We start from the raw sequence: 23,506 nt of genomic DNA, 5'->3' as shown, positions 1-23,506 counted from the left end.
AGCAGGACCTTACCTGGGACTTGCCTCTGAATGATCACTGGAAGGAACACTTCCGAGAAGGATTGCTTTCAGGTTAAGGTGGAGGTGCCGTGAATAGTTGATCCCACTATTCAAATGGGCCGAAGCGCCTTTGCAGACCTTCTAAGTTCGATCAGAGGCAGAGGGGTCCAGAGTGCCAAACCATCCAGCGGGTCACCAGGGGTTCCTCGACTTGGCTTCTTGGTTTCAGGATGCTTGGATTCTATCCTAGGTTCAGTGAGAACTCAAGAGATTGACCTGTTATGGGTGTTTGGGCCCTTCTCTTATCTAGAATCTCCTTCGCACCAAAACAAAGAGGACCCAATGAAAGATCTGCTCACATACAGCCATGCCAGACTTCGACCAATCATGGACCACATTGCTCCCAGTCATTCCCAGCACACCAGACTCTCTGGCACTCAGGATGTGTATAGGAACTAGACAGTCCAGCCCACATAATGGATGCACACACGCAAGGCATGCAGAAGCCTGCAAATGCTTGGCATTTCGCGGGAGAATGCATGACCAAATAAGGACTGTCCCAGGTCTGCTAGACCTGGGGAAGGCAAAGGGACAAGATGGCGAAAGGACAGAACAAAGGACCTTGTGAATGGCCATTTTGGGTGCAAGCCACTGTCCGGGGCCAAACGCGGTAAACACGATATGGACCGAAAGAAAGGGTTAAAAATATATGAAAAATAACAGGTGCCACCAGCTCTGTCCAAGGCACATTTGTACTTCTACTGGAAAAATCCTTTGAGGGTGTCTAGGGCCTTAAAAACAAAAGAACCCCAGCGCGCTGTACTGTAAGGTACTTTGTGCACTTGTAAAGTGTTGCAAAGAACTTGCAACACAGTGAAAGGCTAAGGGAAAAAAAGTCTCCCAGTACTGACTGTCTTTAAGGGCATGTCCGTTTTCCCATAACAAAGTGAGCGAACCCAGTGGAGTGCAGAAGAAGGCTGTGCTCCACTGGCAAAGGTCAGGCTAGGATGGTCAGACAACAGCAAAATGTTGGGGTTTCACAACTGGCGGAAAAATGACACATAAATGGAAATCTTTCCAAACAGTGACCGCAGACCTGTTCACAGCCCATCACTGAGGAGGACCTGCAGACGCTGAATTTGCAAAGGTCTGCCAGGTCCCGAGAGCCGTCCTGCATTTCAGTGGAAGGGCGAGCCGTGGTGGAGGCTCAGTGCTGATGGGACTCAAGAGTATCCAGGACATGAGTATAACTGTGCAAGAAGACGCTGCACACTAGTTGTATGCCAGTAGAAGTGGGGGGGATAGATTGCTTTTATGTTGTAGAGGATGCATCCTCGAGAGATGGGAGGACGATCGGCCATAGTAGTGTAGATATTACAGAGTACCACCGGAAAGGGAGTGGGCGCTGATGTGGGAACGCCTGTGGGAGGGGAGCGTGGAGGATGCCGGTAGATAGGAGTGGCGCGTAATACAGGCGATTGTATAGTTGCATAGTGGAATAAAAAAGAAAAGGAAAAAATAGCATATATGGGCAGCCCCTTAAAACATATGTACCCTAAATTGTCCCAGTATTGCAACAAGATATTAAAATACATCTTCCAATGGCCAGAGGAGACTACAGGGCTGTATTTCCATGCCTGGCCTAGAGAAGGGACGCTTGACAGTAAAATAATAGAGAATACGTTCTCATGTCCGTTAACAAAATATAAAGGCTCTAAGCTAAAAAGCAGGCAGAATATATTGGGTCTCTGGAAACTATACGAGGAGAATAAAGAGGACAAATTAAAGAGAGAAGAAACAGTGGGAGGGGATGGACCGTACTCACCACCCCTGCCCTATGGGTTATATCCCACTCTAAATTCAGCCGCAGGGTAAACAAACCTGCAGCAGGAAACATCTAAGAGAGACCAGGGGAAAAGCACAGGGGCAAAAGAGAAGGAGGAACAACGAGAGGAGATGGATAACGTATCTAGCAGGCATCAAAAAGAGCACGTGCCAGCAAGTGGATTCGTTTTTCAGTGAAGCAGAACGGGTAATCAAAGAGCACATTTCAGCAGTAAATCCTAAACCAGCACAACACTACTATAACACATATACACAGTTACCCATTGGCCTAAAGGAATGGCACACAGTAAGGGTCCACAACCTGTAAGGAAAGGGAGCAAACAGTGCGAATATACTTTAGCCAGTTCTTCACTTATCAAACCATACCTAAGAGGCAGCCCAGTCCCTAAGAATAGTGTAGACAAGTGCTCAAAAGTACTTTCGGTGCAGACACATGCGATCGTGCGGTAGAGCAAAAAACACAGGGTCTCTTGCAGGGGCTGTAGCGACTCAGGAGGGTGGGTGAGGCAGTGAAGTATAAGTTCCCACTATTCATGGAGGCTCTCCCCAAGAGGGAAGAACAAGATCCAAGAGTTGGAAATAGGACGGTAGCACAGGCTACCTCGATAAAGGTGAGTGGCCCTCAAGGGACACTCGTGTGTAAAAATTGATGGATGCGCCAGGGGCCACTGGTAAGGGTTGCAAGTACTCACCGACCCAAGGCGCACTCCGGACCAAACTTCGGCAGTCGAGTCCACTTCAGTTGCAGGATCAAATGCTGCAATTGTGCGGGCCTGCGGCTGAGTTCCAGGGATGATTCGGTGGCGGGACAGTGACGATTTCTCCTCTCCTGGTGAAGGGATCAGATGCAGCTCATCTCAGGGCACAGGGGTGCACAGCAGCAGTGCATCCTCGAAGTTTGTCACCACGGCTAGGCGACACAGTGACTGCGTGCCCTCGGGTTCAGGCGCTCTCTCCTAATTCCAGACCTGTGGAGCGTAGGTGTACGAAACTTGGTGGGAGAGTCCCTTATATGCAGTGCTTATGATCTCCAAAGTGTCAAGAGTCTACTCGAGATGGCGGCAGTTCCAGAGCAAAGGTTCTGTGCAAGATGGTCAGTTCACTGGTTGGCCCAGGAACACTTCCGAGAAGGCTTGCTTTCAGGTTAAGGTGCCGTGAATAGTGGTCCCACTATTCAAATGGGTCGAAGGGCCTTTGCAGACCTTCTAAGTTCGATCAGAGGCAGAAGGGTCCTGTGGGACAACAGCGGGCTCAGGGTGCCAAACCTTCCAGCGGGTCACCAGCGGTTCCTCGACTCAGCTTCTTGGTTTCAGGATGCTTGGAGCCTATCCTAGGTTCAGTGAGAACTCAAGAGATTGATCTGGTATGGGTGTTTGGGCCCTTCTCTTATCCAGAATCTCCTTTGCACTAAAACAAAGAGGACCCAATGAGAGACCTGCTCACATACATCCATGACAGATTTCGACCAATCATTGACCATGGTGGCCCCAGTCATTCCCAGCACACCAGACTCTCTGGCACCCAGGATGTGTATTGGAATTAGACAGTCCAGCCCACATCATGGAGGTACACACACAAGGCATGCAGAAGCCCGCGAATGCTTGGTGTTTCGCAGGAGAATGCATGACCAAATAAGGACTGTTCCGGGTCGGCTTGAACTGGGGTAGGCAAAGGGAAAAGATGGCCAAAGGACAGAACAAGGGACCTTGTGGCATGGCCATTTTGGGGGCAAGCCACTGTCCAGGGCCAACGTGGTAAACGTGATATAGACCGAAAGAAAGGATTAACAATATACGAAAAATAACAGCTGCCTCCAGCTCTGTCCAAGGTACATTTGTACTTCTACTGAAAAATCCTTTGAGGGTGTCTAGGGCCTTAAAAACGAAAGGAAGACCCCAGCACGCGGTACTGTAAGGTACTTTGTGCACTGGGAAAGTGTTGCAAAGACCTTGCAACAAAGTGAAAGGCTAATGGAAATAAGGTATCCCAGTACTGACTGTCTTTAAGGGCATGTCAGTTTCCCCATAACAAAGTGAGCGAAAACCCAGCAGAGTGCAGCAGACAACAGCAGAAAGTTGGGGGGTTCACAACTTGTGGGAAAATTACACATAAATGGAAATCTTTCCTAACAGCGACCGCAGACCTGTTGACAGCGCATAACTGAGGAGGCCCTGCAGAAACCGAGTTCGCGATGGTCTGCCAGGTCCCGAGAGCCGTCCCGCGTTTCAGTGGAAGGGCGGGCCCGTGGTGGAGGCTCACTGCTGAGGGGACTCGAGAGTATCCAGGACGTGAGTATAACTGTGCAAGAAGACGCTGCACAATAGTTGTATGCTAGTAGAAGGAGAGGGGTAGATTGTTTTTATGTTGTAGAGAATGCATCCTCGAGAGATGGGAGGACGATCGGCCATAGTAGTGTAGATATTAGAGCGTACCACCGGATGGGGTGGGCACTGATGTGGGCATGTCGGCGGGAGAGTGGGAGGGGTGCGTGGTGAATTCTGTTAGACAGGAGTGGTGCGTAGTACAGGCAATTGTATAGTTTTGTAATTGGGGGAAGAGTTGTGTTGTTTTTTTCTTGTAGAGAGGGACATGCATGTGGTAGGTAGTTAGAGCCATTGAATGGTGAGTGCTCGTGGTGGACGAGTCAGCACCAAGAGGTATCTTGTGTAAAAAGCAAGCTTTTTGCATTATTAACATCAGGAGTGTGCGTGTGGTGCATGGGTAGACACTGGACACTCGTCCACTAACATAGGGAATGGTGAGCCCATGGAGAGGGCTGTCAAGTACTAACATTGAGTGAGTGGTCGGGCCTGTGGAAAGGGCCAGTGTGAATGAGTGGAGTGGCTGGTTGGGCCTGTGGAGAGGGCCAGAGTGAACAATGAAGGGTGTGCTTTGGAATAAAGGAGGGGGGAAGAATTGGTGGAACAGAAAAAGAGGAAACACAGGGCCTCATTACAACCCTGGCACTTCCGTAATGAAGGGTGCCGGTACGGGACTGGCACCATTCATTACGGGATGCCCTATTACAAGGTCAGAACGTCTGGTCAGACCAGACGTCCTTAGTGGGTCCCGCAAGGGGACCAGGGAGCTAATAACAGGCCCGTTATTAAAGGGCCCGTTATTAGCTCCCTCCCCATTCCCATTGAGCCCTATGGGGGCTCAAATGGGAATGGGGATGGGTTTTTTCAATGAGGAATTACCGGGTCCTCCAATGTTGGAATGGCCCGGTAATTCCTCATTGAAGGAACCCGGAGCTGGAACCCGGTATGGAGGCAGCCATGCCCTTGTAAAGGGCATGGCTGCCTCCATACTCGTAATGAGGCCCACAGGAGTAGTGGAATAAAAAAGAAAAGGAAATAATGGCATATATGGATAGCCCCTTAAACCCTATGGGCCTCATTACAACTCAGGCGTTAAGGGTTAACGCCACCGTTAACCCTTAACGCCTGATTCTGATTTTAACGCCTGCTTTTAGCAGGCGTTAAAATCCATGGCGCTAACCTGCCATGGTGCTAATTACGCCGCCGTAATTTACGGCGGCGTAATTAGCGCCTTCCCCACTCCCATTATGCCCTATGGGGCAAAAATGGGAATGGGGAAGGGAAAATGGGAAATGGGGATTTACCGCCCCACTCACCTTGGAATGGGGCCGTAAATCCGCCATCCACCATGGTGTAAACGGAGTTTACACCATGGTGGTAAAGTTGGTGCACTTAGCACCAAGGTTGTAATGAGGCCCTATGTGTGTTAAATTGCCCCAGTATTGCACCAAAATTAATTTTAAAATACAACTTCCAATGGGCAGAGGAGACTGCAGGGCTGTATTTCCATGCCTGGACAGGAGAGGGGGCGCTTGAAAGTAAAATAATAGAGAATACGTTATCATATCTGTTAACAAAATATAAATGTTCTAAGCTAAAAAGCAGGTAGAATACATTGGGTCTCTGGAAACCAGAGGAGAATAAAGAGGACAAATTAAAGAGAGAAGAAGTAACAGTGAGAGGGGACGGACCGAGCTCACCACCCCCGCCCTAAGGGTTATATTTCACTTTACGACCAGCTGCAGGCTACACAAACCCGCAGCGGGAAACATCTAAGAGAGACCAGGGGAAAAGCACAGCGGAAAAAGAGAAGGTGGAACAAAGAGAGGATATGCATAAAATATCTAGCAGACATTGAAAAGAACATGCGCCAGCAAGTGGATTTGTTGTTCAGTGAAGCAGATCAAAGAGGCGGTGAGGCGGAAGAACAAGGGGGACAAGGGTGAAAGGGTATCGGGAAGAATAAAATTCAAATTTGATGGGGAGACTAATGAAGAGGAATTGAAAATAGACGATGATGGGGACAAGGAAGATGTAGCGTCAAATAAAGGGTTACCAGGAGACAAATGGAGTGATGGAGACAGTGACGAATGAACACCCGAGAAACGCCAAGAACAAAGTTATGGCAGAAAAAGTCACGAGTCCACAGCGCTTATACAGTGATTAAGAAAATAAACATCAAGGCTGCGGGTATCTGGGCGGTGTGGGTGTACTGCCAATACACATCCACAGGAATAGTTGAAGAAAAACAAAGATGTTCCCAGTCTCACTGCGCCAAGAAATTATAATTAGTTGTTTGTGCAAAGAAAAGCCTTTATTGTTTGTGCGAAGAAAAGCCTGACACGTGTTTCAAGCTGTGTACAGCTTTTCATCAGAGGTTTAGGTTGCAGCAATAAGAACTCGACATTTAGAGTAGGACAATGCCAGATACAGTTCTCAAAATGCCTCGCAGTTGCGGAAAGCTCGACCGCTTGTTTCAGTCTACTTGTGTTACCATTGCACGTAATGAGGCCCATTCACCCGAGAAACTAAGGAGAAGGGGAGGAAAAGAGCAGAGACAACAGGACAGAGACAGTTGCGGTAGAGATTAGTCCACCTGCGTACGCATTAGGACAGGGAAGGTAAAAATGTTGTTAACACAAGCTGTCCAGGGAGGTGGGGCAGGACCAAAAACACGGTTAATGCCATTATTACAGAAGGGACGAGGGTGGAGCCCAAGATGTGCCCTGGCAAACAATGGCCAGGGATAACCTAACATGTAGTTTACCTTCTCTCGTGGCCAGGGCCAGTAAATGGATACAGCCACTAAAGAAAAATGCAGGAGTGGTGACGCTGGTCATAGGGGATATGAAAGGTTTGTTTGACATAATCATAGGAAAACAGGCAGGCAATATTGGAATCAGGCGGGCTACAAAGTAGTGAAATTGAGAACCAATGCTCAGACAGAGCTCCATTTAACAATTGTCGAGCACATGTCTAGGAATTTCTAAGAACCATGTATCCAGACAGCTATGACCTGGGGTCAGTGATGATAAAATTAAAGACGAAGACAACCTGGCATAATATATAGAGAGAGTTCAGGATTTATGGACCCAAGAGACACAAAGGTCCTGGGACAAATGTATACCATTGTTCTATCACATACTGGTGAAAGGATGGCCAACAGAAGTACAGGCATCCTCAGACAAGATAGTGGGTATGAAAGCTAAAGGCTGGCCTGAAATAAAACACACAATAATACACTATTGTGAAAGGAAGCAGGAAAGTGAGAGGCAGGCAGCGAGAATGCAGCGAAGGCAGAAAACAAATGAGTACAGAAGAAGCTGGCTAAATACACTATGGAAGGAGCACTGTTAGTGCCAGACGCTGCTGCCATGGCACCAGCAACACAGGGAGGGTTTCCTTTAGGACAAGCACTGCAACAAGGAGGGTACATGCAGCCACAGTATGTGCCACAATGGGGAATACTACCACAGGGAATTACATGCATGGGGGATACTTCCCTATAGGAAGAGAGTTTTCACAGTGAGGAAGAGGAGGGTATCGAGGAACAGAGTAAAGGGTCTTTGGACCATGCCACGTATGTCAGAACGGTATCCAGTGATTTTACCAAAAATGTTTTTTCAAAGGATTGTTTAACCAAAATAAATCCATCTAAAAAACACAGAATTGTATTTTTTAAATATATTTATGTGGGGGGGGGGGGGAAGGGGTTAAAACGGGTGGGTAGGAAATTGGGGTTAAAGATATAGGGAAAGGGCGGTTGATGGGGGACCACCTAAATAAAACTAAATCAGTGATTTTTTCAATTAAAAGTAAATCAAAAAATTAATTTTCGGTAAAATCACAGTGAACCTGTCAGAACATTGGGCATGTAGCAGGCATTTGTATGTTTCTGCAGCAGGCCCATGTGCAGGCAAACCAAGAAGCACAACAGCAAGGACTCCAATGGCAGCAGATGCAGAGTCCTCCAGTGCAGATACAAGCATGGCACGGGGAGTGCAGCACCAAGTAGGGACAACTTACAGTGGGGCAATGGTCCCAGCGGTGAGCAAGCCACCCACAGTAGTAGGGGGATCCACAGTGGTGCTAGGGCAAAACGTGGTGCCCCACTATACAGAAGTCAGTGTGGTAGGAGGGAATCCCTTGAGGGAATCCCTTTCTCTTCCCGCTGAACAACACACAGCAATAGGGGGGCCCACAGAAAGTCTGACCGTGTCCAGTTCTAGCAGAAACTGATGACCCTGGTGTGGCAGTGAAAATAGGACCAAGAGAGTTCTCATTTCTCATAGATACAGGAGCAACCAAATCCAGCTTTAGAGAGGGGGGGATTCCCACCATCTAACAAAGTCATGGATATTCAGGGGTTTTCTGGGGTGATGGTCGCAGTTCCAGTAACAAAAGATTTACCATGAACTATAGGGACACAACATCTCGTAGCTACCTTAATATACTCCATAAACATGCCCATCATCATACTGAGGAGAGACTTGCTCAGTAAATTGAATTCAACTATATCATTTACAGAGAGAAGGGTGGTGTGCTCCATGCCCGGCATTTACTATGTCCGGGTAGCAGCTCTTCCTTTGGCAGCACACATGCAAAGCACTTTCCGAGCACAGCCATTATAACACAGCACGTTCCTGTATGGGGTGGTAGTTCTGCTAGGATGGGTTCCCGGAATACAGGGGAAGGTGTTCCGACTGGCTTTAGAATTCCTATTCAGACCATAGTGCCAGAAGGATGACTTAAAGGGGAAAACAACGGTGCTACAATTGAAAGAAGTAGTAATACGCAAGGACATGGTGATTCTGTGTGGCACCGATGATGACAATATGGAGTGGTGAACAGTGCTGTGCATTGACCTCACTTTGACAATTACAGGAGTGTCGATTGAACAAGTGTTCGCCGATGTAAGGAGGAAGGAGAGATAGTGTTCCAGATAAAGATACCATGCCCAGTTCGGCTAGTGGAAAAACTGGTGCACATTCTGACACAGCTAGTGAAGAAGAAAAAAAAACACACACAGTGAGATCTCAAAGAGGTGCCAGATAAGTAAAGGACAAAGGGACCTCACGATGTAGGGGTACTGAAAGGGATTGAGGCAGTAAAAATAAAACTGAAACAAGGGGCCCTGCTGCCCTTGGCAAAGCAATACCCATTGACCAGAGAAACAGATGAGGGGATATATTCCACTCTGCACGCATTATGGCAGCAAGGCATAATTCAGACATCAACATCCACCTGCAACATGGCAATCTACCCAATAAAGAAATCAAAAGGATGTTGTGGTATTTCATTCAGGGTTTGCATCCCCTAAATGATGTGGTAGAGCAGAAATTACCTGTGGTTCCAAACCTCGCCACAATATTGCGTAATATACCAGCAAAGGCAAAGTACTTCACAGTCATTGGTTCCATGTCTTAAAATCGCAGCAAAAATGGCTGTGTATACAAAATATTGCAGCAAAAATGCAGTGGTTTTGCCGCCACAATCATGTAAAGGATGCAGGGGACACCCCCGCAACCCCCACTTCCCTTAAATGGTATAATGGGGTACACCTTTCCCGGGACAATCCACAGCATTTTTGCCGCGATTTCTTTTACCAGCAATATTTTTGACGCAATTTTATTACCTGATACCCAGTCATTGGGCCTCATTACAAGGATGGCAGTAAGGCAACAACGGCACCGGTAGCGCTACCGGCACCATTGCTACCATACCGCCATACTACGAGTTCTGCTCGCAGGTGCCTTTGCAGCCACCAAGTCTGACTTGGTGGCCATACCGGTACCTGTGAGCAGAACAGGACTGTACCACCGGTACCGTTGTTAACGGTACCGGTGCTACCACCTTCCCCGTTCCTATTGAGCCCTACAGGGCCCAATGGGAATGGGGAAGAATTTTTTCTGGCGCCCAGAAAAGGGCTATTACTGGATCCAGCAAGGTCATAATGACTCGGTAATTGCCCTTTTCTGGGCGCCAGAATAAAATGAATACCGGCGGCAGCCGTGCCTGTATTACAGGCACGGCTACCGCCAGCCTCGTAATGAGGCCCATTGACTCGAAAAATGCCTTTTTCTCTATACCCTTGCACTCAGATTCAAGATATCTGACCACCTTTATGTATCGCGTAATCAGATTTGAAAATACTTGTTTGCCACAGAAGTACTGTGAATAGCCAAGCATCTTCAATAGAATAAAACAAATGGATCTATGCAACGCGCAAACATCAAGCACAGTGATTCAATATGTAGATGACCTGCTAATATGCAGTGAGACAGAAGAGTGTAGAACAGACTCAGAAGACATTTTGTCACTACAGTATTGTCTCTGAGAGGTAGTGTACTTGGGACAAATAATTTCTATTGAAGGGTGTAGATTAATGCCCGAAAGAAGACAGGTCCTTCATTCACCTGCTCGCCCACTAACGGTGAAAGAAATGCAGAGGTTTCTAGGTTCATGCAATTACTGCAGAGCTTTGGTATTTGATTATGCCATATTCACTAAACCCCAACTGCAGGGCCATCAGGAAGCGCAGAAAGAGTGTAGGGACATAAAATGAACATCTGACATGAATGAGAGTTTTGCAGAACTAAAAGACGCACTAGCGTATGCACCAATGTTAGCAACACCAAACTATTACGAGAATTTCTATTTGTTCTTGCATTCAGATGGCTCAGTGATGATGGCTGTCCTCAAACAAAAGAAGCCGCAGGGACATCAACCACTGGCTTACTACAGTGGAAGCTTACACTTCCTCTGTGAATAATCGCTTGCGGCTGCAGTGTTTGCATTTGAGAAAGAAAATCAACGATTATCGTGGGGTGCCCCATAGTACTATACGTGGAACACTAATTATTAGCTGTTCTTGAGAAATCTAAAAGCACAATGACCACCCAAAGGTCATCAGGATATGAGGTCATACTGACAAACCCAGCCATAGAGGAGGTAAGGTGTGGAAGTGTAAACCCAGCAATTTACCTAGCAGAACCAATAGAGGAAGGAGATTACATACATGACAGTGCAGCACACATGGACAGGATGGAAGGTGGCGTATGGGTAAATGAAGAAGAAATAGCAGGGGCAAACATGGTCTATATTGACGAGTCCTCAAGTATTGACCCAGAGACAGGACAGGAAGGAGACATACTGGAGCGGCATTGATATGCTGCATAAATGGGGAGGATATAATAGCATCATAGAATTAGCTACTGTCACATTATTCAGCACAGGCAGCAGAATTGGTGGCAATGATGAGAGCATTACAAATGATGGAGGGGCATGCAGCAAATATTTTTTCCAATTCTGCCTATGCCACATCAACTATCCATTGCAGACTTGCATGGTGGGAAAGGAGGGGATTCAAAAGAAGTGATGGTTCTCCTGTACAACAATCAGAACTATTAAAGGAATTGAGGCATTAAAAGCTCCAGTAGAGGTGGCAATAATAAAATGCACCGCCCATACAGTAAAACAAGACAGGGTATCAATGGGGAATTAAATGGCTGACAGAGCGGCAAAAGCAGCAGCATATTTACCAAAGGAAGGGGAGTGCTGATGTACCCTGAGGAAGGGGAAAGGGTGCCACTGATCGCAGCTGAAAGAAATAAGAGTGGGGAGGAAGAAAGGGAGGAAAGTTTTAAGATGATCCCCATAGTATACATAATAGAATAACAAGGAGAAGTGCCGAAAGAGGAAAAAGAATTATGGATACACAGAGGGTATTCACTGTTACCAACAGGCCTGATTTGATGGCTGAATAGCACAGGGAAGCTGGTGGTGCCCACAGAATTGCGAAATTTAGCTTTAGAACAGCTGCATTTCCCCACTCAGGTGTCCAAGGCATAGCAGCAGAGCTGAGTGAGAGATGGTACGTTCCAAACAGGCATGAGTGAGTAAATGAGTTTGTGGGGAATAGTGTGGTTTGCAAACAGTTTCTGTTTTGTCGCACATTGAAAACATTGAGGGGAATGATACCACGGCCGGAAGTGCCCTTCCGGCATTTGCATATCGACTATGTCGACATGCAAGAGAGATGTTCCTGCTACTGTACCTAATAGTAGTAGTGTGTCCATTTTCACATTTGCTTGAGGCGGGATCCTGTACAAAGAATGATGCCAAATCCACAGCGAAGTTTCTAGTGAGTGAAGTATTCCCAAGATGGGGCGTATGTGAAGAGATAAGATTGCATAATGGTCAGCAGTTCGACAATGATCTCTTCGAGGAGATAACACGTCAATTCAACACAAACTTTGCATTTTACCGGCTGCCGGCGAACGGGATTGTGGAAAAGATGAATGGGTTACTAAAAGACCACTTGGCTAAGGTAACAAATACCATGGGCCTCATTATGAGTGTGGAGGTCCGGAAACAAGGGTGCCGGTAAGCCTACTGGCACCCTTGTTTCTGGACTGCCACACTCCGAGACTGCTGTACCCGACAGTTCTGACCCTGCTGGGCGCAGCAGCCCTGCTAGGCAGACTGATCACGGAAGCATTGACACTGTTAATAGCGGTGCCGGTGCTTCTGTGAACCCATTCCCATTGAGTCCTATGCGACTTCATCGGAATGGGGACTAACATTTACTGGCACCTAGCTTCCCTGTCCGCCGGCACTTGTAATGTCTCAGTGGCAGTAGGAAGCTAAGTGCCGGTAAAATATTACGAGTTCCGGCAGCAACCCAGGGTTACCGCTGGACTCGTAATGAGGCCCTATGTGTCAAAAGGGGCTTTTTTGCCTTCCTCTTGCACTATTTGCCCTCCTTAACCCATGTGAGTATTCATGAGCCTGTCCCTCCATCACATTTAATTTCAGATGCTAACCCTAGCTCAGAAATCTTTGGAAACAAAATGAAAAACTATCTGACTGAGATGACAAATGTGGTTTTCTACATTTCCCCCCAGGTCCAGCTATCTACAAGAGCACCAACCAACATTGAAGAGAGTGCACAAGCATTTCCACAAACACAGCCACTCTACAAGATCCTCCTTTGAAACAAACACAGTAAGCAAGTGGAAAGAGCCTCGGTTTTGTGGTCTGTTTGAAGTAATCTTCTCAACATTCATAGCAGTGAAGATAAAAGAATGTTGTGCATGGATTCATCACACCGATGTACAACAAGATACCAGCAGCATGTTGGAAAGAGGAGGAGTGACTTGACGGGAAGTATAACCCAATTTAAATTAATATTTTGTATTATAATAAGGTGTTACAGGAAACACACAATGAAGATGGACGATGGACAAGGAAAAAGAAAAGGGGCTAGGATCAATGAGAAGAGTGTGATGTTGATTTATACCACACACTGATGCAGCACAAGGGCAGTCTCCAGACGCTCACGTGGCTCTGCAAGAGAAGAGGACAGGGTTGGTTAGTGAGGGAAGAATGATAGGATAGGTCCAGAACCAGGAAATATGGCATCTGTGTGTGTTTGCTTGCAGATGGTAGGTTGCGTGCAATGGCTTGTTGTATCCATACGAATAAGGTCCAATGCCTGGGGCATTTTCTCTGTGGCTGTTTGTTGTGTTGGGGCGTGTCTGTGTTTTATGTGTAGATTGCTGGTATTTAGGGTTTTGCACACTGGCGTGTTGTATCCATATGCGTAAGGTCCAATGCCTGGGATGTTTCTATGTGACTGTTTGTTATGTTGGGGTGTCTATGTGTGTTTCATGTGTAGATATTGGCAGGTATTCAAGGTTGTGCACGCTCGCTTGTTGTGTCTGTATGGATCCAGTGTCTGGGTTTGCTTGTTGTAAGTGTGTGTTGCTTGTGTTGGGTTTGCATTAAGGTATAGTTTGGCTAGCCCAGTGGGCATGTATAGTGTTTGGGTGGTGTGTTTGAGGAGGTAGAAGCAGGTGGTTAGTGCTTTGGCTCCACGCTAAATTCTTCTATGTCGCTAATCTGCAGAGTCCTATTTGTTGTGACAAATGACTAATCTCGATAATTCGTCTGTTTTAGTCTGACACATGGTTAATCTTTTCAGTTCTATCTAAGTGTGACCCATGGCTAATCGTCACAATTCTCCGAGTGTGATGCATGGTTAATCCTCACAGTTCTGTCTAAGTCTGAAGCATGACTAAACTTCATAATACAAAGTGTGATGCATGCATGCATAATCTTCACAATTCAAGTGTGGCGCGTGGCTAAACTTCATCATTATATCTGAAAGAGATGCTTGGCTAAATTTCACAAGTCTATCTAGGTATGACGCCTGGCTAAACCTCAGAACTCTATCCAAGTGTGATGCATGATTAAACTTTGCAATTCTATCTGAACAGGACGCATGCCTAAACTTCACATTTGACTTTAAATCAGATGCATGGCTAAACTTCACAATTCCATCTAAGTGTGATGCAGCCATAATCCTCAAAATTCTAAGTGCATTGCATTGCTAAACTTCACAATTCTATATAAGTGTAATGCATGGCTCAACTTCACAATTATATCCATGTGTGACAAATGGCTAAACTTCACAATTCCAAGTGTGACGCATGGCAAAAGTTATTCACAATTCTATCTAAGTGTGATGCATTGCTAAACTTCACAATTATTTCTAAGCGTGACGCATGGATAAACTTCACAATTCACTCTCAATGTTACATATTGTTAAATTTCATCTGGACAGAGTGTGAACTCGTAAATTGGAGGTACAACAGTACGTGCAAATCACCTAGATTTGAGGTATCTGGATAGAGGGAGAATGGCTAAGTATGAGACACAACAGTAAATAAAACCACTGAACGGTTGGTACACAGCAATGATAGATACTTTTTAATAGCTGACTAATTTTGGTATGCTATGTTATGTAGGTAAGAAGAGAGGCAGGGCTTTTTGGAATTCAGTGATTGCCATACTCCCCACCCAGACCACATTACCTTGTCAGTGACTGCTGGTTGACAACAGGCTTCTCAGGCAAACTGGCTTCTCAGGAAAACATAGTCTGGAGCTGCGTCTTCCGGAACTGCCCTTTGCCTTGGGACCCTTAGCTGACAGGCTGCCACGGGCAGTGGGCTGTCCTAAGGGGTGTTGCTAAGACCCTACCTCCTGGAGGGGAAGAGCCAATCATGGGCACAGGGCAGAGGGGAAGGAGAGGGCAGGGGAGAGGTCGCACAGGTGCGGCAGAGACAGGTAGAGAAATGGGGAAAAGACTGTGAAAAAAAAGGCCAGAAAGAAGAGGAATGGATGAAGAAACAAAACAAGCAGGAAAGCAAACGAGTGGAGGAAGAAACAAGCAGGAAAGCAGACAAATGCAGAATGAAACGAGCAGGAAAGCAGAGGAGTGGAGGAAGAAACAAGTTGGAAAGCAGAGGAATGGAGAAAAAAACAAGCAAGAAAGCAGAGGAATGGAGTAAGAAATGAGCAGAAAGCAGTAAAGAAGGAAAAGACAAGCAGGAAAGCAGAGGATGGAGGAAAAAAGAATCTGGAAAGCAGAGGAATGGATGCAAGAAAGGGCAAGAAAGCAGGGGAAGATTACTATATGGAGGAGGGGGAGCAGGGGGCAAAAGCACCACGCCTACCTCATCAAGGCCAGGAAGCTGGATGGAAAGAGCATTCTGATCTCCAGAGGAGGCCTCGGCTGCCCTAGGTGAAACAGCCAATCACAGGCGCAGCGGGCAGGTGTAGAAGGACACGCAGGTGAGGTAGAGACAGCTAGATAAATGGAAAAAAAACAGTGACAAAACAGGCAGGAAAGCAGAGGAATGGAGGAAGAAATGAGCAGGAAAGCAGAGGCATGGAGGAAAAAATGAGCAGGAAATCAGAGGAATGCAGGATGAAATGAGAAGGAAAACAGAGGAGTGGAGGAAGAAACAAGCAGGAAAGCAGAGGAATGGAAGAAAAAACTAGCAGGAAAGCAGAGGAATGGATGAAAAACAAGTAGGAAGGCAGAGGAATGGAGGAAAGAAAGGGCAAGAAAGCAGGGGAAAGATTACAAAATGGAGGAGGGAGTACATGGGGTAAAAGCATAACACCTACCTCATCAAGACCAGGCTGCTGGATTGCCATGTCAAAAATATTGTGTTGAAAACTGTGACTTTTGGGCACTAGACCCCACATATCTTTGCGTTGGGACTTCTTAATTGAACTTGTAACTGTTCTCATCATTTGAACATCAGCATTACTTGTTATACAACATCCATTACTCACTGTAATCATAATGGGGCAAAAGTCAAAAGTATTATATTGTTCTGCATCTTTGTTTTCCGCCTTCTTTTATTCTGGTATTTAGCACATAAGGATAGATTGAGCCCATCAGCTGGTGGTGAGAGGAAAATACGCACAAGAGAATTGTGGCTAGCAGACTGTAATTATTAAACACTGTCAGGGAAGGAGTAGATCTGGCCTCAGAAAATATATGGTATGGGGAAATGAAGAAAGTGTAATGGGGGAGCACCACAATACCTGCTATGTGTGCTCACTGATTCCACACCTCACAGGAACGCCAGAGCAATTCTTGCTACTAGAAGTGATAGCCGAAGTGGGAGGGTGTGTGGTACATCCAGCTTTGTGCAGAACCAATGCTATGTTCCAGGGACATATGGTAGAAATAAAATGGATTGATGAGGGGGAGGAGGTTTACAAGGACACCTTTATACAAATGGAAAGCATGGCCCAAGAGGAGGAAAATAAGGATATGTTTCTGGAATATGTAACAGAGGGGGCCCAAAAGGGAAAACAGGTGGCCACTGTCCATAAAAGTATATATTGTAAAACCTGCACGTGGTATGATGTGCCATGGTGCCACATCAGGCCTTTAATGCAAATCCAGGGTTTGGTGTTACACAATGGGAAATGGGAAAGAGGGGTGGCACAGTGCCATGCAGAAGGGCTGATGGGATTTGACAAAAGGGTGGTTAAGAAAAGAAATGCTAGATGTAAGAACATTTGGAACAGTTATATGCATGGTTTAATGTGGATAAACCGAAACACACGTCCAGAAAACATAAAGCCACTGACACAATATTCTCTATGTTTTAGAGCCAATGGGACAATAATGCTGGGGATGAATTCCAGCTGCAGGAGGACGATGGACATTGCAGCGTTGCAGAAGGGGACCGCTGCTATGATGGACACTTGGTGGGCTGGCGAAGCAAGAGCATACACCCAACTACCACCAGATTGGAAGTGAGTTTGTGCACTGGTGACTCTTCATAACTCGACATTAGTGGTGCTCTGTGCAGACTTGATTCCGCTCAATGGGCTGTCCATGGCTTAGGAGAAAACAGCAGCAGAAAAACAAACAAACCAACATAAGCTAACAAGGAAGAAAAGGACCAGTAGTAACTACATCTCGGCAGAGTCCTCCAAGAGCTTAGAGAACATTCCATCTCATTAAACTGTTCAGAAAGTGGCGTTTGGATTACTCCCCCATGGCCAAAGACTTTTTTCGTGGCTCCCTCTCAGTCTATCATAAGGCTCTTATCAGTGCTAAGAAGCCTTATTATAGCCAGAAAGTTCAATTAGCCCTTAAAAACCCAAGGCCCTCTTTGACCTTGTTCAATCTCTCTCCTCTCCTGAGAATAGCAAGGCCCTGGTCCCTCCGTCTCAGGGCCTATGCGACTCTCTCTCTCGGTCTTCTTCATGGAAAAAATCTCCACCATTCGTGACCACATAAAGGATGGCCTGCCACTTCTCACAGCCCCTATAATTGCTGCTGTCTGTCCCCCCTCCAATGCCTCCTGGTCCTCATTCCGGCGGTTCTCCAACCCTGATGTACTGTTGGCTATTTCTAAATTGAAATCTGCATCTCCTAATGATGCTATACCCCTTGTTCTCTTAAAGGAGGTATCAGCTGATTTGACCAAGCATATTACCACTGCTGTTAATATCTCCTTCTCTACTGGGCTCATTCCCTCGTCTCTTAAGCACGTCCTGGCAGTCCCCCTTCTTAAGAAGCCCTCTCTTGATCCCGATGTACTATCTAATTACCGCCCTATTTCACTCCACCCTTTCCTCATGAAGTTGATGGAAGCACTGGTGTCCCCCCTTCTGTCCAACTTTCAAGAATCGCCCCACTTTTTCGACCCATTTCAATCCGGTTTCCGGCCTGGTAGGGGCACCGAATCTGTCCTGAACTCGGTACTTGATGGTCTGGTATGTCTGGTGGACAAGGGTGGTGTCGGAGCAGTCCTGCTCTTAGACCTGTCAGCTGATTTCGACACTGTCGATCATTCTATCCTGCTTTATCGTCTCTCCGATGCTGGCCTCTCCGGCCGGGTCCTTGACTGGTTCACTTTGTTTTTGTCTGATCGTTTCCAGTCTATTTCTCTTCCTCCTTTCTGCTCTGACTTGGTTACACTTCTTTGTGGTGTTCCTCAGGGTTCTGCACTGTACCCTATTCTTTTTAACATTAATATTAGATCTATTTTTCTTCTTATCCAGTCGCATGGGTTCGGCTGCTATTATTACACGGACGACACACAGATCCTCGTCTGCCTTGACCTTACTCAAGCCCAGTCTGCAGCACGGCTTAGGACCTGCCTGGAGGACCTGGGGCGTTGGATGATGAGCAATTGGCTAAAGCTTAATGGCAGTAAGACTGAGGTCCTGGTTGTGGGTACTTCTTCTCCCCAACAATTTTGTACCTCTCAATTCTGGCCATCTAGTCTTGGCCCTCTCCCTCTTCCGGTCCAATCGGTCTGGAATGTGGGTGTTAAAATCTCTTCTTCTTTGTCCCTGTACGCCCAGGTGGCCAGTGTATGCAGTGCTGGGCATTTCAAACTTCGCATTTTGTGAAAAGTCCCGCCCTTTATTCCTGCTGAATTTCGAGCTCCGGTAGTGGCTGCTTTGGTTCTCAGCACCCTCGATTACTGCAACTCTCTTTATTTGGCCCAGCCTCGTTATCTGACCAATAGGCTTCAACTGCTTCTAAATGCTGCCACCCGCTCTGTACTTCACCCTCCTTTTGTATCTCCCTTTTCCCCTCTGCTTAAAAACCTCCACTGGCTTCCTGTGACCAGCCGGATTCTGTTCAAATCCCTGTATTTGGTGCACTGTGCCTTTTATGGCATGGGCCCGAGTACCTTCAAGCCAAGTTTACTCATTATGCCCCTACTCATTTGCTGAGATCTCAGTCTGCGTCCCTGGTCGTAGTTCCTCGCTATCGTGTGTCACGCAAGGGAGGTCGCGCCTTCTCTGTAGTTGTTGCCAGCGCCTGGAATGATCTTTCCACTGCTCTTCATGCCACTGAAGATCACCTCACTTTCCGCAGGCTGTTGAAAACTACTCTTTTTTAATTTGGTTTTTTCTTTTCCTGTTGTTGGTTTTGCCATTTGTTATCCTCTCAGTAGCCAGCGCCAAGATGCCTTTGGGTTACGTGTGCTTTACCAAGTCTCCATAACATAACATAACATAACATAACATAACATAACATAACATAACATAACAGTTCAGCACCTGTTTTCTTTACTTCTCTTCTGGTACCTGGGGTGCAAGCTGCAGCCAATTCAAAATGATTGCAGATCACCCGCTACGAAATGCTCCAACTGGCAAATGCAACTGAAAAGGGACTCAACGTAGTGCTTGAATAACTACAGGCTCTATGGTTGATGACCCTCCAAACCCATTTCGTTCTCGATCTTCTGATGGCAATGGAGGGAGGGGTATGTCATAAGATAGGCAGCCAAGCTGTACCACAACTCCCACCAATGACGCTGCAAATGGAACACTCACAGAGGCGGTAGAGGTAATAAGAATACACAAGAGAATGACGAAAGAGGCGCAAGACATTTCATCAGCATCCTGGTTGGGTTCATTGTTTGCATGGGCACCCAACTGACTTGTGGCTATGTTTAAGATAACTATCCCTCTGCTCGTCACGATCCTCATCGTCACCTGCATCAGTCGTCTGATAATCCAGTGGTGTAAATGCCACCGGCACAAGAAAGGGTATGCAATGGCAATGCAAATAAAATGCAGGACAAGGAGATATTAGGTGAGGAACACCCCAGTGTGAATGAGAGAAGAAATTATATTTTCAGCCCCACCACCAGACTTAGAGAATTACCATGCATTAGGGGGGGTGGGGGGGGGGGTTGTTCATCTGGTGGGACAAAAATATTAGTTTTTGGGGAATACTTGGACGAGAACGAGGAAAACGGGGACATGACCTGGGTAACAAGGGTGTGAGTGCGTAAAGAAAAGGAAAAGGAGATGAAAGGGGCAGAAGTATCATTCAAAAGATAGATGGAAGAGGCGAATGTGTTAAAGGTGCTACTTTAGCACCAGATATGGAGACGCACCTACCAACTGCAGGAGTAAAGAAGATGCACAGTGGGGGTGGCCACATGGGGGAATAACACAGACACTCTGAGCCACAGACACACTGTATAACAGACTTCAGTGGAAATGGTAGGGGGTAACGATACATAGGATGTAAACTTGGTCCAAAACATTGCTCTATGATTAGCTAAAGGAGGGGAGGGACAAAAATAGCACAATCACAAATACGTGTAGTGGGAAATCCCTACGGCGTGCTGTATCTGGAAACTTTCAATTTAAAACACAACAACAGGGATGTGCAAAGGGGGGAGGAGGCTCAATGTACTCATCAAATGGGAATTAACGCAACCGGAACTGAGTGATGTAACTCCAGGAAGGCCAGCCAAACAAGCCGCCCTGCACAGTAGCAGGGAGGGAGGCTCTGTTCCTGTATGTCTGTCACATGACCACTGATGCCCATCGGCAGGCGGTAGTGGGAAAGGAACACTGGACGGCGTGGCATTCCTGGTTGGACCAATCAGACTGTAAGTTCCTGAGCTCTGACGAGGTGGCCAGCCCTTAAAGTATCTACCACAGAGTCTGAGAAGGTCATTATCTAACTGGTATTATGTGATTGTCCCCTTTGTTACCCGCTGCAGGTTGTCTTGTGTCCCGTTCTCAATGGTGCTGACCAATGGCAGTGTATTAAAGTTCTGGCGGTCAGCACAAATGTTGCTTCATTAATAACAAGATGATCCAGGGTGGGAAGTGAATAAAATGTGGTACCACATAGGGAGATGAGGTGATGGGAAACTATTGAACTGTTTGCTCCAACGTCGTTTTCACTAATTAATGTAACTATCGAGGAGGAGGAGATTGCAAGCCAATCAAATCCCTGGGAAGCACAGAAAAAAACGAATTCTCCAACTTGCAAATGTTTCTCCTGAATTCCAAATATTATATTTCTTGCTATAAAACTATTGTTCATAGTCGATTAGATGTCAAACTCTCGATTAGAGCTAATCCACTGTTCTGTTTTATTTGTGCTCAAACAGCTGTAAAAAACAGCAATGCTTCTTACCCGGTTTGTGCTCCATTTCTGAATATGTGGTTTTTATTATGCACTAATTAGCAGACTTCTGACTACATTTTCATCATGTCTGAGGATGACAATCAGTGTACATACAGAACATTTAAAAATATCTAATTGTATGAAGGACGAGGAGAAAATGTTAAGAGGAAAAATAAATGTTGACAATGATATTTTTGATAATGGGGATGATTAACTAGATCCCACAATGAATGCACATGGTTTCACAGCGGATAATATATGGTATAGCCATTTGAAGAAGGTGGGGAGAGAGAGATCCGTGGATATTGCTACATCTGATCTCTCATCCCCCATGCATCTGGCGTTCCTAGGGTTTTTATCCAAAGTGAGGTAGAAGTAGCAGATGCACTCTAGTGTATCTGGTCCTCTGCAGGGTATTGTAAGGAAGTCATGGTATCAAACAGTAAGACAGACACACGTGATCACAGTTCAAGGGTGTTTATTGAACTTCTACTGGGTTTGAAAAATGCCTATCTAATCCTAAATCTAAAGATGGGAGCAAGCTACAACCATCAAATAATAATAATAACACAGTCCTAGTGGTGTCTTGTCAAAATAAAAGGGTCTATACTAATAAACCTATTGCCAATCCTTACCTAAGTTTTTTGAAAAAATGATATGTCATGGTATTTGTATTTGTATTTGTATTTTGTTTATTTGTATAGCGCACACGGCCCGAGGGTAACCGGGCACATTATTTAGTTACAGTCAGCTTACATAGAAGTATTTACATTTAGAATATACAAAATATACATGTGACATAATCAAAGGTATACAATTTACAATATACAAGTGACATAATCGAAGGTATACAATTTACAGGATAGGGCAGAATGCAATGGCAGAGACATAAAAATAGCCTGTGGTGTCATAGAATATTGTTACAGTCAATAGTCATCCTTAGTCGAGGGTGGATAGCCAAGCTTTGGCATTACGCTTGAAGGCAGTGAAGGAAGGTTCAGCTCTAAGTGGGTTGGGTAGTGTGTTCCACAGCTTGGCTGCTAGGACAGGGAAACTGCGACCTCCAGATATTTGGAGGTTGAACCGTGGGATGACAAGGCAATTAGTGTGTGCGCTTCTGAGAGGTCTCGCAGCTGAGTGCGAGGTGAAAGTGTTGGAAAGGTAGCTGGGGGCTAGGTTAGCGATACTTTTATGTGTGATTGCCAAGGCTTAAAGAGAGACTCTTTGGGTAACTGAGAGCCAGCGAAGGCTCCGTCTGTATTCGGATATATGTGCAGTTCTAGGAACGTTCAGGGCCGCTCTAATAGCATTGTTTTGGATGATTTGAAGTTTTCTGATATTGCATTGGTTAGTGCCCAGATAGAGGGCATTGCAGTAATCGATTTTGGAGAGGACAAGAGTCCTGGCTAGAGTTGTGCAATTGGCAGGAGACAGGAAGGGGCGGCAAGCTGTGATAAGCTTGCATGTGTAAGATGCGGCTGAAGAGACTGCCTTAGTTTGTCTGGATAGGGAGAGGGGGGAATCAAGATAAATACCTAATGTCTTGGTGTCCTTGGCCACTTTGATGGAGTTACCATTGATGCTGAAGGACTTGAATGAGGAGTCAAGTTTACTGAGTTTTTGGGGTGAACCTAAGATGAGGAGCTCAGTCTTCTCGTCATTTAAACACAGTTCATGCTGCGCCATCCAGGCCTGGATGACTTGATAAATGGTGTTGATAGCTAGGGAGTCAATTTTATGGTCACCCGTGATGGGAATAAGTATTTGGGTATCATCAGCGTAGATGGTGTACGTGACGCCCATACGGTCCAGTATGTCAAATAGAGGTTTTGTGAAAACGTTGTAGAGTGTCAGGGACACACATGACCCTTAGGGGACACCACATGTGACAGGTGAAGGTTCAGCAGTGGCAGAGGGGGAGAAGACCCTCATAGATCTACTGTCCAGGAATGATGTAATCCAAGCTGTGGCTTTCTCCGAGAAGTTAGCCGCTGATTTAAGGTGGTGGCAGAGGATTTGATGATTGACTAAATCGAATGCTGCAGAGAGGTCTAGAAGGAGTAAAAGA

The 23,506-nt window shown here is 46.1% G+C and overlaps 1 protein-coding gene across 1 annotated transcript in view; it reads right to left on the bottom strand.

Annotated features, from left to right (window-relative positions):
* The window catches only part of LRRC43 (leucine rich repeat containing 43), a 679,247-nt gene that overhangs the window by 606,766 nt on the left and 48,975 nt on the right, over positions 1–23,506 (bottom strand). The window lies entirely within an intron of this gene.

The sequence above is a fragment of the Ambystoma mexicanum genome, chromosome 10 (genome assembly GCF_040938575.1).
Source record: "Ambystoma mexicanum isolate Mex_15411 chromosome 10, UKY_AmexF1_1, whole genome shotgun sequence".
In the NCBI taxonomy this organism is placed as follows: Eukaryota; Metazoa; Chordata; class Amphibia; order Caudata; family Ambystomatidae; genus Ambystoma; species Ambystoma mexicanum.
The sequence above is the reverse complement of the archived record's forward strand: the minus strand, read 5'-3'. Positions and strand labels throughout refer to the sequence as shown.